Source organism: Numenius arquata, chromosome 5, assembly GCF_964106895.1.
Source record: "Numenius arquata chromosome 5, bNumArq3.hap1.1, whole genome shotgun sequence".
NCBI lineage: Eukaryota > Metazoa > Chordata > Aves > Charadriiformes > Scolopacidae > Numenius > Numenius arquata.
This window is the reverse complement of record NC_133580.1, coordinates 68,167,844-68,184,933: the sequence shown is the minus strand read 5'-3', so window position 1 is coordinate 68,184,933 and position 17,090 is coordinate 68,167,844.

Below are 17,090 nucleotides of genomic sequence, written 5' to 3'. Positions count from 1 at the left end.
TGTTTTTTGCCAAGTACTTTCTTTGTTGGCTGAAAATGCCTATACCGAGAGGTGGTTATTTATCTTTAATAGCTTCAAAGGTACTTTGACCATTTTTCTTTTCTTTATTTTTTAACTTATCCCTAAAAGAATTGCACAGGTGATGAGTGAGGAACTGGTAATGGTGTATAATTTGTCATAGAAATAAGTTCGTTCCATTACTTTATGCTTATCAATTATGGGGTTTTTTAGCAATTTTGGAGGTTCAAAGACGCAGCTGCAAGGTGTCAGATATTCAGAAGTCATCATTACGGCTTAAATCTTACTTTTTTATCCCTACTCTTAACTTTTAAAGATCCTCCAAACTTCAGTACTTCTTATCTTAAACCTAAAGGGTTTTTACTTTTTACTATTAAAATATGTATATTATACAAATTCTGGACATCTCGTACTTTTTCACTATGATGTGAATACTCTAATCAGCCACAAATTTGCTTTTCACACAGCACGTATCAGTGCATCCTAGCTTTCTGCTGGTTAATGACAAATCTTTGCCTTGTTTAAAACATTTTCAGTTTGATTATTTTCTGCATTTTTTGTCACCTTCTCTTATTTTGCATAATTCAAGCCAAACTTCATACACCTTAGCTGCAATTAAAATATTCTAAAGTGCTGAAGGCAGTGGAAGTAGTTCTAACTACCACGTAGAATTTGGGTGGAGTCTATTGGTTGTGTACTTTGCTACAGTAGGTGTGTTTTACCGAATCAAAGCTTTAATCTGTGCAGGTAAAATGTATGAATAAAGGTTCAATGAAGAGTGAGGAAAAGAGCAAAAAGGGAAGTAAGAGGGAGTTTAGGATGGTCTTTTTTGTGCTGTGGTTGTGCTTAGGAATTACAGACGTGTTTTACCTTCAGTTCAACTGGACAGGGTCTTGTTTGGCTAAGCTGAACATTCCCTAACACAAGGTACAAAGCAAAATAAATAAAGCTTGAAAGAAGCACGGTGGCATATTAATGAATTTTAAGTTTGGGTTAGGAGCAAATGCACAAACTTGATGTTGCAGTGTTTAAATAAAACCCGTAAGGTGATGGGTGTACGATGGTTTGTTTGTGTAGGGGAAGAGAGTAATTTGCAAAGGCAAAAATTATTTGATTAGGTTGGCATAATATTGATATAGTATTATAATGAATGAACCATGGAGATAACACGGAAAATGAAAACAAGGTCTGGAGCCTCAAGAAGATAGCATTTCATCAATAAGCCATTAGAATTTCTGAACAGTTTGTAATAGCAATTAATAATACTTCTTAAGCAATTAAGGATGTGCTTGGGAGAAAAATCACTGCAAGCTACACAATATCCAATAGTTTTTACCAGTACTGTGGAATGATTTTTTTTTTTTTTTTTTTTCTGGGGCACAGAATCCAGCTGTTTCAAAGGGTGAGGAAACTCATAAAGTGAAGCTTGTAAAAGAAAACTTTATTTTTTGTTCAAGTTGCAAGGAGACTACGTGTCTTCTCTTTAAAGTCCCTGACAAAAAAAAACCAAACTGGGAATGTCTTCAAAAGTATTAAGTGATTCAAGTTATTGAACTAAAGGCTGGGAGCTGCTTAAGCACAGAAGCCTCTGACTGACTTCTTTTCTTTCCTTCCCGCCTCCCCAGAACACGAAAGGGAAGAGCGGTGCTGATAATATACTTGGTATTTTTTTGCATAAATCAAGGAACAGTACGTACCACAGGAGCACCGCGAAATTTTTTGACTTTGAAATATAACCTTCAAGGGAGAGTGTACAGGGCACAGTGGGGAAGGCACCACAGTTCACATGGTTCATACCCCTCAGGGGTTCTTCCAGGGAGAAAATAACTTTTAAAAGATGTCTGGGATTTTTTTTTTTTTTTTTTTTGAGATCCCTGAAAATTCTGAATCACCAGGACAAGCGAAAAAAAGAACCAGAGGGCTGGGACGTTCGGTTGGGTAATGTAACATTGTGTATAATTCATGTAGTTCATTGATAAAATCCAGTTCTTGAAACATATGTCTGTACTAATGAACTTACTACAGGTTGTTGCACAGGCTTGAAAAGTGACTGTTGACCTGTTTTCTAGCAACGTTTCAGCCAGTGACAGTATTTTTTTGGGTGACATATCATGAGCAAGGGATTATTTCTAATTGTTGGTATGGGAACTATTTGGGAAGAAAAAAGCCAAGGCGTGAGGAGATCAGTGTTTTATGACACAGAGAATGTGCCATAAAACATTTTCTTTTTGGAGATGTAGAACATCAGCACTACTTTTGGGGTGTTTTGTGGGAAATGGAGCTTCAAGAACGAAATCAGATGTGGCTCCTTCTCATAAAACAATTATTATCATTTTGTTACGGTAAGGACTAGGTATCCAAATAGAACTGATTTTTGCAAGTTAAAAGTAAGGTTCCTCTTGAAGTAGACAATAGGGTCTGCTACAAGAGAATTAATTAGACATTTTTAATGCTATTTCACAAATCTGTAGAAGTCCCTTTCCTCGGTACAGAAGTAGAGGACTTGTGCCATATTCAGAATTCATTATGACAGCAAGAAAAGTAGTTTTGTTGCTTGAAAACAACTTCTTGTGTCTTTTTTTGTTGTAACAATTGAACTTGGAGAGGAAGCATGATTTATAAATCATTTGAGCTGAAATAACTTTAACAAAAGTCAAGATTTTGCGATCCTTTTCAAAACAGTAGACAAACAACCAAAGAACCCCTTTGTGGGTTTCCTTTCAGCTTTTGCTGTAGATGGTTTGTAGATGGTTTGGGGGTTTTTTGAGTTTTAAATATCATCAGGAGATATTTTAACGGTTGAATAGACAGTGTAGTTTTCAGAAGTAAAACCAAAATAATTTTAGTGTGTTACAAGAAGGGTCAGCGATTATTAATTTCACTTAAATGACTGCCTGGCATGGTGGCAACTTGGTCACCTTCGTCACTCGGGTGGGCTTGCAGTTTCAATCACAGACTTTCAGTTTGATTGTGTGTAGGCAACCGGAGAGAGTGACTGGATATGACTTCTCCGCTGGCTTGGCAAGGATACAGCCTTGTATTCCCTTGTAGGGCGAAAAAAAAAAAAAGACAAGTCTAGGGAAAGCTTCAATTCCTGTACTTAATTATTTAAAAAAGCTGCCTAATTGTAAGCTTTATCTCTGACAGTTGTCAGATGTCTTCCTGCAAGTGAAGATCAAAAGGAATAATTAGTATGTAGTCTCTGTCCCCCTGGCTAACAGATTTTTTTTTTTTTAAGTCTGCTAAAATGTGCATTGACGAAGTATTTAATGGAAGGCAGTGATTTTCTCAGGTGAAAGTTTCCTTTCATTTTATCTAATTCTGTCGAGTTCTGGTTTTCAGACAAGTGGAAGAGTAAGAAAAACTTGCCTTTGTGTAGTTTTTAGCATAATTTCTTCAGCAAATTGACAAAAGGCTCCTACTGTGAGAGAAATGTTTCAGTGTAGTTCTTTTTCTCTCATGTAGGACAAAGACCTCCCTGCAAGTGTAACTTTGAGCTTTGAAAACATCAATGTGTGAATCCCATATTCCTTTCCTGTTTTATTCCTAATTAAAGCCTTAATTGGCTCCCAGCATTGAATATATTGGACTGGATTCTTATCTGAAATATGTAAATATGTGAGTTAATTCAGTTTCTAGGTAAAGAGATTAATACTTCACATACATCTACCTTTAAAAACTGTGAAAGCAAGAGGAGACATTCCTCCCATGAGGACTTGAGGATTAACTCTATATTCCTGTTCTTCTCTCTGTTCTGTGTGGTCTTTTACCTCTGCTCTCCTGAGCTCCTCCTAAAATCCACTGTGGGTTCCTTCGTCCCTCCCAAGTTGTTCTTTCTGAAAAAACATAGATTTTAACGATGGGCTGGTAGGAGAAGCACTTCAATGACATTAAGTTCTACTTCTGTTAACAAATAAGGTTATCCAAATTATTACATAGTAATAAAAGGTATGTACTGATCAAAGCAAATTCAGAACTATGAAAAAAGGTAGAACCATTTTTAAACAGTTTTTAACAGTTTTTAAACTGAAAGAGGGGAGATTGAGATTAGATATTGTGAAGAAATTCTTTACTGTGAGGGTGGTGAGACACTGGAACAGGTTGCCCAGAGAAGTTGAATGCCCCATCGCTGGAGGGGTTCATGGCCAGGCTGGATGGGGCTTTGAGCAACCTGGTCTGGTGGGAGGTGTCCCTGCCCAGGGCAGGGGAGATGGAACTGGATGATCTTTAAGGTCCCTTCCAATCCTAACCATTCTGTGATTCTATGATTCTATAACCGTGCACGCGTGCTAGTCACGCTAAACTTCATAATATTGATGGACATAGCAGTCAGCTGAAAATCATTTAGGACAGGTGAGTACCAGACTATTGCAGTTCACAGCAAATACGTAGAATTAGTCTATATAATACCATACATCAAAGACAACCAAAGAATGAGAAAGTGAAGCCAGCCTGACAGGCGTTGGTGGGGGTCAGGATGAAGAGAACACCAGAAACCATCAGGAAAGTTCGGAGTCGCAGAAAAAAAAGCAGATGCTAGAGCATAACTCAGTCCCCACCTACGCCCCGTCCCCAAGTCCCTTCTCACAGAGTTAAAGCGTGTGAAGATTTATAGAATGAGATGTATCTTCTTCCCATGTACAAATTTGCCCTCATCTATTTCTGGTTCTCTGTGAAAGTATGTTAGTTCTTGAGATCCTTGAGCAATTTTGTCAGTGTTAAAGCTTAAGCACATAGAGGTTGTGTTATTATAAACATGAATGCCTCGTAAGTCCAGGTTAAATGTCCTCATTTATTTATACATACGATGCTTGTTTATGCACATACACACACATGCAAATATATCTTAAAAATACGCGTTTGGTTTTAGAATATTTTGAGTTGTGGCAGCCTTCCTACATGCAAGTAATGCTTTCTGTGGGCAATAAATCTGTGTTTATAAATTGACTTTAGATAATTTCAAGTGAAAGACTCAACAGAAATGTAATAAATAAAAATCGTATTTTGATTTGTAGCGTGTGTGTGACTATGGGAGTCAAGAACTAAGTCTTGTGGAAAGCAGAGCAGAATGATTGTGTCTTAGTGCTCCATCGTATAACATTACTTTTTCAGCAAATTAAGAAAGTCAGAACTTAGGAAAACTCATAAGCTTTTTCAAATTTAGATTAACGTTTCAATTGTTTGCAATTGACGGTCACTTTGTATTTACAGAAATACTATTGAAAGGTTTGTTAAAATAATTACAATTCTTAGTGAGAAAAAGTTACATTTTTAAAGAAAAATATAAATACTAAGATGTAGAGAAAAAAATAGAACAAAGCAATGCAGAAAAATATCAATTACCATTCTTCTGCATGTGTCTACAATCCTAGCAGTGCAAAATTGGTAAAAATAAAAAGATAAAGATAAAATATTTTTTCTGGAGGCGTGAAAAAATGGAAGAAAATACTTATCTGTGTAGTAATTAAATGAATTATTAATATCATGGAATGCATGTGACACTGACACATGCCTATAATGTTACAGTCATAAAGGCTATTTCAAACAGAGGTCTATATCTAAGAAAAAATCATCAAATTCTTACATGAAAGTAAAAGACATCAGTGAGAGTGATCCTCTCTCTTCATGGAAACTATGGAACAAAAAGGAGTTTGAGATACGAGAGGCTTCATGCATCCCTTCATTCTTCCCTGGGTAAAAAAATGGCTGGATGGCCGTGCCCGGAGAGTTGTAATTAATGGGGTGAAATCCAGTTGGCGGCCGGTCACCAGTGGTGTCCCTCGGGGCTCAGTTTTGGGGCCAGTCTTGTTTAATACCTTTATTGATGATCTGGATTAGGGGATTGAGTGCACCCTCAGTAAGTTTGCAGATGACACCAAACTGGGTGGGAGTGTTGATCTGCTTGAGGGTCGGAAGGCTCTACAGAGGGACCTGGACAGGTTGGATAAATGGGCCAAGGCCAATGAGATGAGGTTTAATAAGGCCAAATGTCGGGTCCTGCATTGGGGTCACAACAACCCCAGGCAACGCTACAGGCTTGGGGAAGAGTGGCTGGAAAGCTGCCCAGCAGAAAAGGACCTGGGAGTATTGGTGGACATCCAGCGTTAACATGAGCCAGCAGTGTGCCCGGGTGGCCAAGAAGGCCAATGGCATCCTGGCCTGTATCAGGAATAGCGTGGCCAGCAGGAGGAGGGCAGTGATGGTGCCTCTGTACTCGGTGCTGGTGAGGCTTCACCTCGAGTGCTGTGTTCAGTTCTGGGCCCCTCACTACAGGAAGGACACTGAGCTGCTGGACCATGTCCAGAGGAGAGCCACCAAGCTGGTGAGGGGTCTAGAGAACAAGTCATACGAGGAGAGGCTGAGGGAACTGGGCATGTTTAGTTTGGAGAAGAGGAGGCTGAGGGGAGACCTCATTGCCCTCTACAACTACCTGGAAGGAGGTTGTCGAGAGGTGGGTGTTGGCCTCTTCTCCCAATTGAATAATGACAGGACCAGAGGAAATGGTGTGAAGTTGGGGCAGGGGAGGTTTAGATTAGGTGTTAGGAAGAATGACTTTACTGAGAGGGTGGTCAGGCACTGGCACAGCCTGCCCAGGGAGGTGGTGGAGTCACCATCCCTGGAGGTATTTAAGAAACGTGTAGACGTGGCACTTCAGGGCATGCTCTAGTGCCCGGGATTGTTGGTTTGTGTCTGTTTGTGTTTTTTTGTTTGTTTTTTTTGTGGTTGGACTTGATGATCTCAAAGGTCTCTTCCAACCATGAAGATTCTGTGATTCTGTGATCCCCAGGGACTCCAGCACAAGCTCCGGGTGCGGGCAAGGAATGCTCATGGATGCAGGGGCCTGGAAGCAGTTCAGATATAGCTGGGTAATTCTCTCCTAGCCCTAGGGAAACCTGAGCTTGACAAGGAGTTTGGCTATTTTAGAGATTCCTCATTTGATATCTTTGCTTTCAGGTCCAACACAGTCCCCTGTAACAATTTAGTTCCAAGCGCATACATTCACAGTCACTTTTGGCTCCACAAAAAAATCAAAACCCAAAACCACACACACACATTTGTTTTTCCTGACCCTGCCTTAACATTTTTAATCTTTATCTGTATTTTTTATTTTTAATTATATTTTAGTGAAGGCAATTGTGTTCAGTTACTGTTTTCAGTCCTGTTTATTGTCACCCACCTTTCCATAATTCAGTTAGACTTTTTTTTTTCTGATTCATCAAATCCCCCAGAAAAACTTCACCATTTATTCTTTCTTTTTCCATTTCCTTCAGATATGTTGAAATGTGATATGGTCTGTTGATCCAAATAAGTTTGCATTATTCATGACCAGAGGAACTTTCTGGATAATTTCTATTACCTTTTGCTTTCCTAAGCAATCAGTGGCACATACCATTAGTAGTTTTGTTGTATCCATCCATTCATCATTTATAACTTGTCCATTATGCTTCATTCTCTTTCCTCCTCTAGGGACAACGGCAACAATTCTCCTCATAACTCTCCCTTCATGTTTCACATTATTTTGCCAAATGCATATTGATATTTGGATGGCCAAGGCAAATTTATGCTTGGGCAACTAATGTGATTTTGTCTTATTATCAAGCCACTTTAGTTCTTGGAAGGCCTCCAAGATTCAGCATGTGACCATGCCTTTTCATATCCTTAATATTTGCATTTAAAATGACCATATGTTAAGTGTACATAGTCCAACAGAAGTAATCAAGAACAGCATGAAAAGGAGGTTTTGTACAGCAGAAAACCAATAGTGATGCTTTCAGTTATATAGTTTTAATTTTTACCAGACACCTGCAGTTTATTGTGGCACCACTGAAAGTGCATAAATTGGGCTCCATTGTCGGTAGCTTTTTTGTACAATCCTTTCATCTGGGCAGCTGTTTTGAATGGATTACAAGGAGTTGAAATGGATGCTCTTTTCCTAGAGAATTCTTCCTGCTGTTTAATCTGTGAAGACGTTTAAGTATTTCCCTACCTACCTCATAACTGTTCTTTTTATGTTGAAAGAAGCTGTATCTTTTTTTTTTTTTTCCTTTTAAATAAAAATCAGAATCACCGAATCATAGAATGGTTTGGGTTGGAAGGGACCTTAAAGATCATTGAGTTCCAACCCTCCTGCCTTGCGCAGGGACACCTCCCACCAGACCAGGTTGCTCAAAGCCTCATCCAACCTGGCCTTGAACCCCTCCAGGGATGGGGCACCACAGCTTCTCTGGGCAACCTGTTCCAGTGCCTCACCACCCTCACAGCAAAGGATTTCTTCCTAACTCACCTTTCATCAACTTTCTTCTCATCTATATCTCCCCTCTTCTAGTTTAAAACCTTTACCCCTTGTCCTATGGCTCCCCTCCTTGATCAAGAGTCCTTCCCCAGCTTTCCTGGAGCCCCTTTAGGGACTGGAAGGGGCTCTAAGGTCTCCCCGGAGCCTTCTCTTCCCAGGCTGAACAACCCCAACTCTCTCAGCCTGTCCTCATGCTCCAGCCCTGGGAGCATCTTTGTGGCCTCCTCTGGACCCATTCCAACAGGTCCATGTTCTTCCTGTGCTGGCAAAAAAACGCTAAAGCTGTCAGTTTAGTGAAATACCAAGGGTCACAATCACCTGTGGTGAAACCTGTGAGCTGATGGAGCTGTATTCACTTATACTCAGCTGAACTTGGTATGATTCCTGAAATACAGTAAATCTGAGGAACAGAACAGAAAATAACAGTTTAATGTAAGGAAATTGTATTGAGACTGCAAGCTGCCTGGTGTATAAAGTTCTACAGATAATTACGGGCAGCCTGTGATAGGGATTTAGGTGACCCACAGTCAATAACCAGGTTTTTTTTTAATAGCCTTGTCATAGGCATATCCTTAGATAGAATCTTAATTCTTGATCAGATTTATAGAACATACAGTAACAGATAAATAGGTTACTCAGGGTCAGATAAGCAGACGGTCTCGTAGACTTCAGTGACAATCGAATGAGGCTCTTACCGTCCCCGTCAAGTGGGCTGGTGACTGATGACATCATAGTTCTGTGGCCTAAATTGGCATAAATTGCTTTTGCTGTGGGTGTTGCTGTTCCCTCCATGAATCTCACTGATAAGGTCTCCTTTGTGCTGACACGGGCATTCATTCCGCCGTGCGCTACCCTGGGAAGAAATTTGGGTTGAAAATGTTTTGAAGAGGTTATTTCTCAATGTCTGTTATTTTGCTATTGCAGTTCGTCGTGCAGGTTTTTAAACACCAGGCAGTGGCACTCGGCGAAAGAGCTTCACCGTGGTAGGAGAGAGCAGCTCGGAGTAGGGGCAGCCAAGGGTAAGACCTCTCCTGGTTTTACAAATTCTTGCTCGGTCTCTCTCGAGGAGCTTGTTGAACAACATTGTTACTCAACAGTTTCGCTCTTGGCTCTGTTATTCCGTGATCTAGCAAGACTTGAGGGTATTTTTTATTCTATCTGAATAAATCCTCTCTCTCTTATACAGTAACACATTATCACAGAACACCTGAACAGAAATTGGAAAACATTGTTTTTCTCAAACTCCTTCTATATTTAAGCATTCTTTCCCATTTTAGTCCCTTGTTAAGTAATTGTTCTCATGTCTTGATGGAAGAACAAAATATATATTTTTCCTTCTTTATTGATATTTTCCTTAAAAAAACCCCAACAAAACAAACAACAATGCAGAAATAGATATGGTCATTATCTGGAAATAAAGTAAGACCAGACAAATGCACTGAGCAGTGAGAAATTTGTGAAATGATATGAACGAATGAAACCCTACTTCTGTGTTCATGTGTAACTTACATAATTTATTTCTTAATTAATTTATATTCTTTTTCAAAAGTGGCTCATGTAAATTTTGTATTTTTAACCACTGAGGCATGGGACGGTGAATGACACTGAGTACTGTTACTTTAAGTATTATGCAGTTCTTTAACCTACTAAAGAAATAAATTGTTAACATTTTTGGTGATATTTCACTCTCCAAACCACCTAAGCAGAGTGTTTGACAAAACTAAATCTCTGATGGGGGAAAAGAAATGGTGGAGGGAATATAAAAAAATTCCAATTACTATTCCTGGTAAAACATTTTTTGAAAAATTAGAGAGACTTCCTTGAAAATGATTTGAAAGTATTAGATTCTGAGCACTTCTGAAATCTACTTGTTTGATTTCTTAAACAGGAGCCCATAATTAAATGCATTAAAAAATGACAAGGTATTGAGGATGGAGGCTTAGGGCACCATTGAGACAGTTTTCTTTGGAGAGTACGTCTTTCAGTCTGAATTTATCAAATTTGAAGATTTGTCTCACTTGTGCCTTAACTAAATTTATACAACAGGCTTGTAACAGACCAACCTAAAGGATTCTCATTTCAGAGACAAACCAACTACTGAAACACGTTATAGAGACACCTGTTAACCTATAGAGACAACCTGAAACCCCAGTTAGGTTTATCAACAGAAATGGCCACCAGCTGTTTTCAATACTGATGTCTAGATGAGTCCCAGCTGTACCTTGTTATCACCTCAGCTGGTTAACGAGCACATAGAGTTCAGTGCTCAAATACGTTCCTGGACCAACAGGGCCGGGTGTCATTCAAGATCTCAGTTAGAGGATGTTTAGCCCACTTGATGGAACCTGTGGTGTGCTTTGCTATGTTTTGGTTTTGGGAAATACGTGTGGAGTCTGCTTTGGTGTTGGATATGTCTACGATACTGCAAGGAGGAGAGCTAGAAAAGGTAGGAGAAATACTTTGCAGTGAGTTATCCAAGGTTAATCATTTCGCCCTGAGCATGTGTCTGACCTATTCCAAATTTAATTTAAAGCGTCTTAAGGTGTCATGGTTTTAAGCTGTGTTTGCCGATCTAAGTTATGGCTGTTCCAGTTCTTCCATTTCAAAATAGCTTCACTTTACATTTCTGTAATTGAAAGATCTAGCTCATGTTCTTCTTGGGTGTAGTATCTGGGATAACAGACACTAAATAATCGGAAGGAGTGAAAGGAAACCCTAAGCAATTTGGGTTTAACATAAAGTTAGCTGCTGGAATTGAACTTGCAAGCCTTTAAAAGAATTTCTCATGTAATACTGGAAAGTGGAAGAATTGTATGGAATTTGTTTTTACATTAAGTTGACCAGATCAAACATGTCTTTCAGAGTGGGAAGAAATTGGTTGGGTTTAAGAAGGTATTTTGATGCTACCCACGATATTGTTGGAGTAATATGCTCTGTAGGAAGCCTATTGTGAGTGGATCTTAAAAGAATAGTAAGATATTAACGAGGTACTTCTGGTTGTGTATTTTCTACCCTTCCTTTGCAGAGAATTTATTCATGCCAAATAGCATTTTGTGTCTCTTATTAAGAGTTTGTATCTGGGTCTCATAGACTGATGTCATAATTGTGATGTGATGTAGTAACCTGAGTCTTGAGGTTATAGCATATCAAATCTTTATAAGTTAAGGTATTGCCACAAAGAAGAAGTTACAGGGAGACAAAAATGGAAGCTGTTAAAAAAAAAATAATAATTGTTGTCCTTTTAAAAAACCTGCACCCCCTTTCAAATCATGTAGCTTCTGAAACTTAAAGGCGCTGCAAGAGACCTGAGAGTGTTGATCACAGTAGTAAATTCATTATTTCTCTTCATGTTTTTTTTTCTAATTTTATTCTAATACCTCCAGTTCTTGTGAAAAACAATGTATTAGAATTCAAATGCATATGAAGACCTGTATCCTGCCTAGCAGTAGATCCAGCAGGAAGCACCACGGGCTAAGAGCAAACCAAGCACGCAGATTCTGCTGGTCTGCATTCTCAATATTCTCAGTGCTAAGCATGTGCAGCTCCAATACTTCCTGAGCCTGAGATAGTTTCTTGTGTTTGAAATGGATTATTCTTCCATGCATTTATCAAATCTCCCATTAACTTATCTAAATGAATGTTCCATGAATGTTCATCCTATGGACAGGCAGAGGATGTGATATTGATTTTTTTTTTTTTTTTTTTTTTTCCTTTTTCCCAGGCACCATTATTTGTACTCCAGGCTTTTGGAAATACTCATTTATTCTACACACTATACATACACCTGACTAAATCTAGTTTTCCCCCATCCCAATATTCTGTAGCCCCCTTTTAAGCCTTCTCCCATCCTTTTATCTCTGAGGTCTGTATCTAGAGGCATTCTGGCCCTTAATTAACTAAACAGTTAAAATCTATTTAAAAAGATGTTAATGAGCTGCATTAACTGTGGTTTGCCTCCTGTTTTCTTGTTGTGGCAGTGGGTAATAAACAGCAGTCTTCAGGTGTAAGCCTTGAATGTCTGACTGAGATGTTCTGTCCCTAAATTAATATTTGCAGTGGCAGGTACTCAATCCAGTACCATAATTCGTCAAAGCCACTGAGGACCACCTTCCGTCTCCTGTAACTGCAATGTGATGCTGCACTCACCTTGATGGTTTCATGCCTTCTTAGCTTATAATTTAATGGGAATGAAATAATAAACTGGATACAATTTCATCTTCAGAATTAAGCTTCTTTTCAACTTGCCCTTAAATGCCTATATCTGTTCCCTGAAATGGTATTTTTTTGATAACATCAAAAATCTTGGAGTGATTGGAAGGGTTTGCCTGGAATTCAGGAGACTCTGGTAAAACGCTGTACTGTGGCACTGACTTCTGGGGGTAAACTTGAGCAAACTGCATAATCCTCCTGTTTCTCACCTGCCTAAATTAGAAATAATGGTATTTTCCTGAGATAACAATCTGCTGAGACATTTTAGTGAGTTGGATCAGGTTGGTATGAAAGAATAGATATTAGAAAAACAAACAGAAATATAAACCCTTGTTTCAACTGCGAAAAAATATGTGGAAAATGGCCTGTTAGAAGTTGTGTCAAATTGCCTGCGGTGTGGAATCTTGTTCTTCAGGAGCTGCTGGAACTAATTCTTCCCTCGTACCAATTCTGCATTGTCCAGCGGTGTGGCAGCCTGTGATAAGAGACTGTTCCATGTTTAGAAAATAAGAATAGCAGCTGAGCTAAGGATGTTGCTGGAGACTTAACTTATATATTTTGACTTTTAAGGGCTTAAGTCGGACCCCCCAACTTTATTTAAATGTATTTTATATTGAATTATATTCATCATCCTACTTACCTCCCATCTGCTAAGCTGCTTAGAAAATAAACAGTATGTACTGCCTAAGCATATGCACTGAAAATAAACTGTCAAAAAGCCATTACGGGATTATTCTTTTGTTGTAGCTGTCATTGGGTGAGCTGTTCCTCACACGCTTGCTAAATTATATGGCTTTTTTATATATATATATACTCCTTGCTTTATATGCCAAAGTGTCCCTGCTCCCTTGTTTTTTGTAAGATGCTACTGAAATGAGAGAAGCTTTATTCTGCAGCACTCACTCCTGCCTGCCAGATGGCCAAGTGACTTCTGCTTCAGAAGTCTCGACGTTTTCATGTCCTGACAACTGGATTTACAAATTGTGTGATTTGGGTATCTTGATATGAGAGGCGAGCTGCTATTTCAAAAAGAACCTGTTACCTGCCTGCTCTCATTTAGCTTTAAGCCTCTGATGTGATCCCTGGATATCTCACTCCGTGCCAATCTGATCAGAACCTCCTATATGTTCTCTCAACCCTACAGAAATATCTCCTGCTTTTACCCAGATTGAGATCTCTGGGTAAGAGTAGATGTTCGTGTTATATTACATTATCCTTCACAGCTTCTTTTCAAAAGTCAAACTTTATTTCCCTTCACCATCCCTTTGAGGGTGTTTCACAAGACATTATCCACAGAACTTCTAAAAATAAATAGTTTATATTGGACTGTTTTCCTTAAAGAGGGGTATTTTTTAATGACTTAATGATTAATACCGTGTAATGTTCCACAGAAAAGCTACACAAACTGTCTGAAATTAATGCAGGGAGAAAAAGCTATAGAAAGAAATATTTAAGCCCAGTAGCCAAAATGTTCTGTTCAGTCTATATAAAAGTATGGCTTAGGGAGCATGAGAGTCACAAACAAATACGGCGACATGTATCAGCCAATGAAAAAGAGAAAGGTTATAAGTAGCAAGAATTCTGAAATACAATGTTTTTTGATTTCCTTTTTAAATAGTAAGGGGAAGTTGTTTGATGTTACAGTTTCAATAATACAAACCAAAGTGGCTTTCTTTCACTTCAGGTTAAGCTCTATGGCTTGAGTCCTTGTGAAATAGAATATGGGAGTTTGGTTTGTTTTCTTTTGTTCCTGTTTTTCTTTGCATTTGATTGACCTGAAACGATGGTGTATGATTTGGGTTAGAACACTGTGCAGAAAAATGTGTTCATGTCCCACTTGGTCCTAGCAATCCCTCAGGACCTCCTATCTGTCGGAATTTATGGAATATTCTGTAGTAGTCGCTGTGCTGCCAGGTGATTGTATTGAAGAACCTGAGTCAGTCTTAACAATATTATTAAAGTGTAATGTTGCTGTAAAAAAAAAAAGTGAACAAATCACTGTCTTCGAACCAATAATATGGTGTCAAGAATATTTCCATCCTTGTCATGTAATGATACTGTTGCAGGAAGGGATGTTTACACAGAACATGAACTACTACCAGACACAATAAATTTGCAGGGGTTGATACCAGTGATACACTCGACAGTTGGAAAAGAACTTCAATCTCTCTCAACAGCAGGCTTATGTGATAACAGTCCTCAGCAGTTCCTCAGTCGGTACCTTCTGCTGTGTCAATACCTATTTTTCTTCCTACACGCCTGGAATCAGAGAACTCTTTGCTCTTATAAGATATTGGTGGCTGGATAGATCGTCAATGTCCTAACTCTTTAAATGGGGGTATGAAAGCAGCTAGAATTAACCTGCAAGTTTATTTTCCTGGGTTTGTTTGTCTCTTTATTTCGTGATCAGCTATCAGAAAGATCTAGATTCCTATTGCGATGACATATTCCTATGCGTCAGCTTTCAAAAAAGAAGTTAAGCAATGACATGGGAACGTGAAGCAGCCCCTTTTAAGACTTTGTAACGGTTCCTTTAGGGCACATTCAAATATTCCTGAACAGTTGCACAAAACTCAGGCAAAATATTTCAACCAGAACAGTGCAGCTGCTTCTAAAAATGGGACTATGGGGAAAATACATCACACAGAATCGCAGAATGATAGGGGGTTGGAAGGGACCTCTGGAGATCTCCTCCAACCCCCTGCCAGAGCAGGGTCACCCACAGCAGGTCCCACAGGAACGTGTCCAGGAGGGTTTGGAATGTCTCCAGAGAAGGAGACCCCACTACCTCTCTGGGCAGCCTGTTCCAGGGCTCTGCCACCCTCACAGCAAAGAGGTTCCTCCTCATGTTGAGATGGAACTTCTTATATTTAGTCTTTTTTCAGATTTAAACAGAAGTAAGTTATTGTTTGCAAAGCTGTGCAACTTTCTTGCTTTGAGCGAGCGCCTGAAATCCTTGAAGCGAACAATGTTTGTGCTTTTCCAGATCTGGTCAAACCCTCAGTTTATAGATGTTGCTTAGAGGGTTTATTGGACTGCAGAACCTGGGTGGCATTATATGCTCGCTACTACTGGAAGGAAGATTTAGATACATGGTTTAGTGATGGTTTTTGCCAGTGTTGGGTTGATGGTTGGACTTGATGATCTGAAAGGTCCCTTCCAACCTCAGCAACTCTATGAATCCTGGTGGCAAGACAGGAACAACTTACCCTCCAAAACCTGTGTGCTACAATGTTGTGTGACTTAAGTCATATAAGAAACCTTGTGTCTTCTACGATCTCTTTGCTGGTATCTGTATGCTGTGATGGTTAGAAAGCTCCAGTTGAGATTTCAGAAGGAGTAAGAATTGGAGGGTGACCAAAGAGGGTTACCAAAGAGGTAACTTGAGGAGCAGTGTTTGAGGATGGAGACCAGAAGAGCAAGGCTTTGAGATAGGGAAGCTGGGAGCTATGTGTGCAAGAGACAAAGACAAGTTGGGGAAGTGGACTGAGAACCACCATGGAGGTGGGGAGGAAAGGAAAGCTGACTGGGAGAGGTCAGGAAGATCCCTTCAGGCAGGTTGTATGGACTGGGAGAGAGAATGAGAGAGGCGGACAAGGTGGAAACAAGGTGAGAGATCACACAGGTAAAGGCAGGAACTGGAAACAGATGGTAAGGATTTGGGAACTACAAAGATGAACCAGGAGGAGTGGAGATTAGGACTAGAGTGAGAAGTCTTCCAAAATAATTAGAATTGGGAAGATAATATTGGGCATTGTCCTGGTTTGAGGTAAAACAGAGCCAATTTTCTTTTCAGTAATTCTACTTTTCAGTTAAGCCTCTTCTAACTCTCTGAAACTAATTAAATATTCTTCAGATAATGTCTGCTACTAGAGTGCTAAGGCCTGATGTTTATAGTGAATACCAAGGAATGGTTTGCAGAGAGGCTTCTGCTTATACTTGGTGGTGTAACAGCCAAGGGCAGCTAATTTTGTTATTTGCCCCGTTGGAGGGTGAGAAGCAGAAGAGTGTAGAGGGGTCACACCTGTGGGAAGGAGGGGCCAGGACAGATGACCCCAAATGGTGTATTCCATCCCATCTGCATCATGCTCAGTATAAAAGCTGAGGGATCAAAGAGGCCAGCCTCTTTCTTCAATGGCTGGTGTCCAAGGAGGACACTCTTCATCTGCATTTGATCCCGATCCATGCTTTCCTGACTGCAGATCCAGAAACCAGTTCCCATCTATTGCTCAGTCTAGTCTGGGACTTCCCCAGTGCCTATCAGTGACATGTTTATCATCCTGGGAGCTCTATATGGGTTCTATATATTGTATATATGCCATAATTTTCTTACTAATATTATTGTATTTTATCTTATTATTTTTTTTAATATTTCATTGAAGTAGTTTAGTTTCTATTTCAACCTATAAGTTCTCCCTTCCTCTCATTCTCTCTCCTCTCCCCTGAAGAGAGATGTTCTCCCTTCTCTGAAGGGAGGGAGATCAAAGAGAGCATCATTCAGTGGCCAGTCCAGCCCAAACCACGACAGGCATGGAAACGTGTCTCTAGTAGCTGAGGAAAATAAAACATG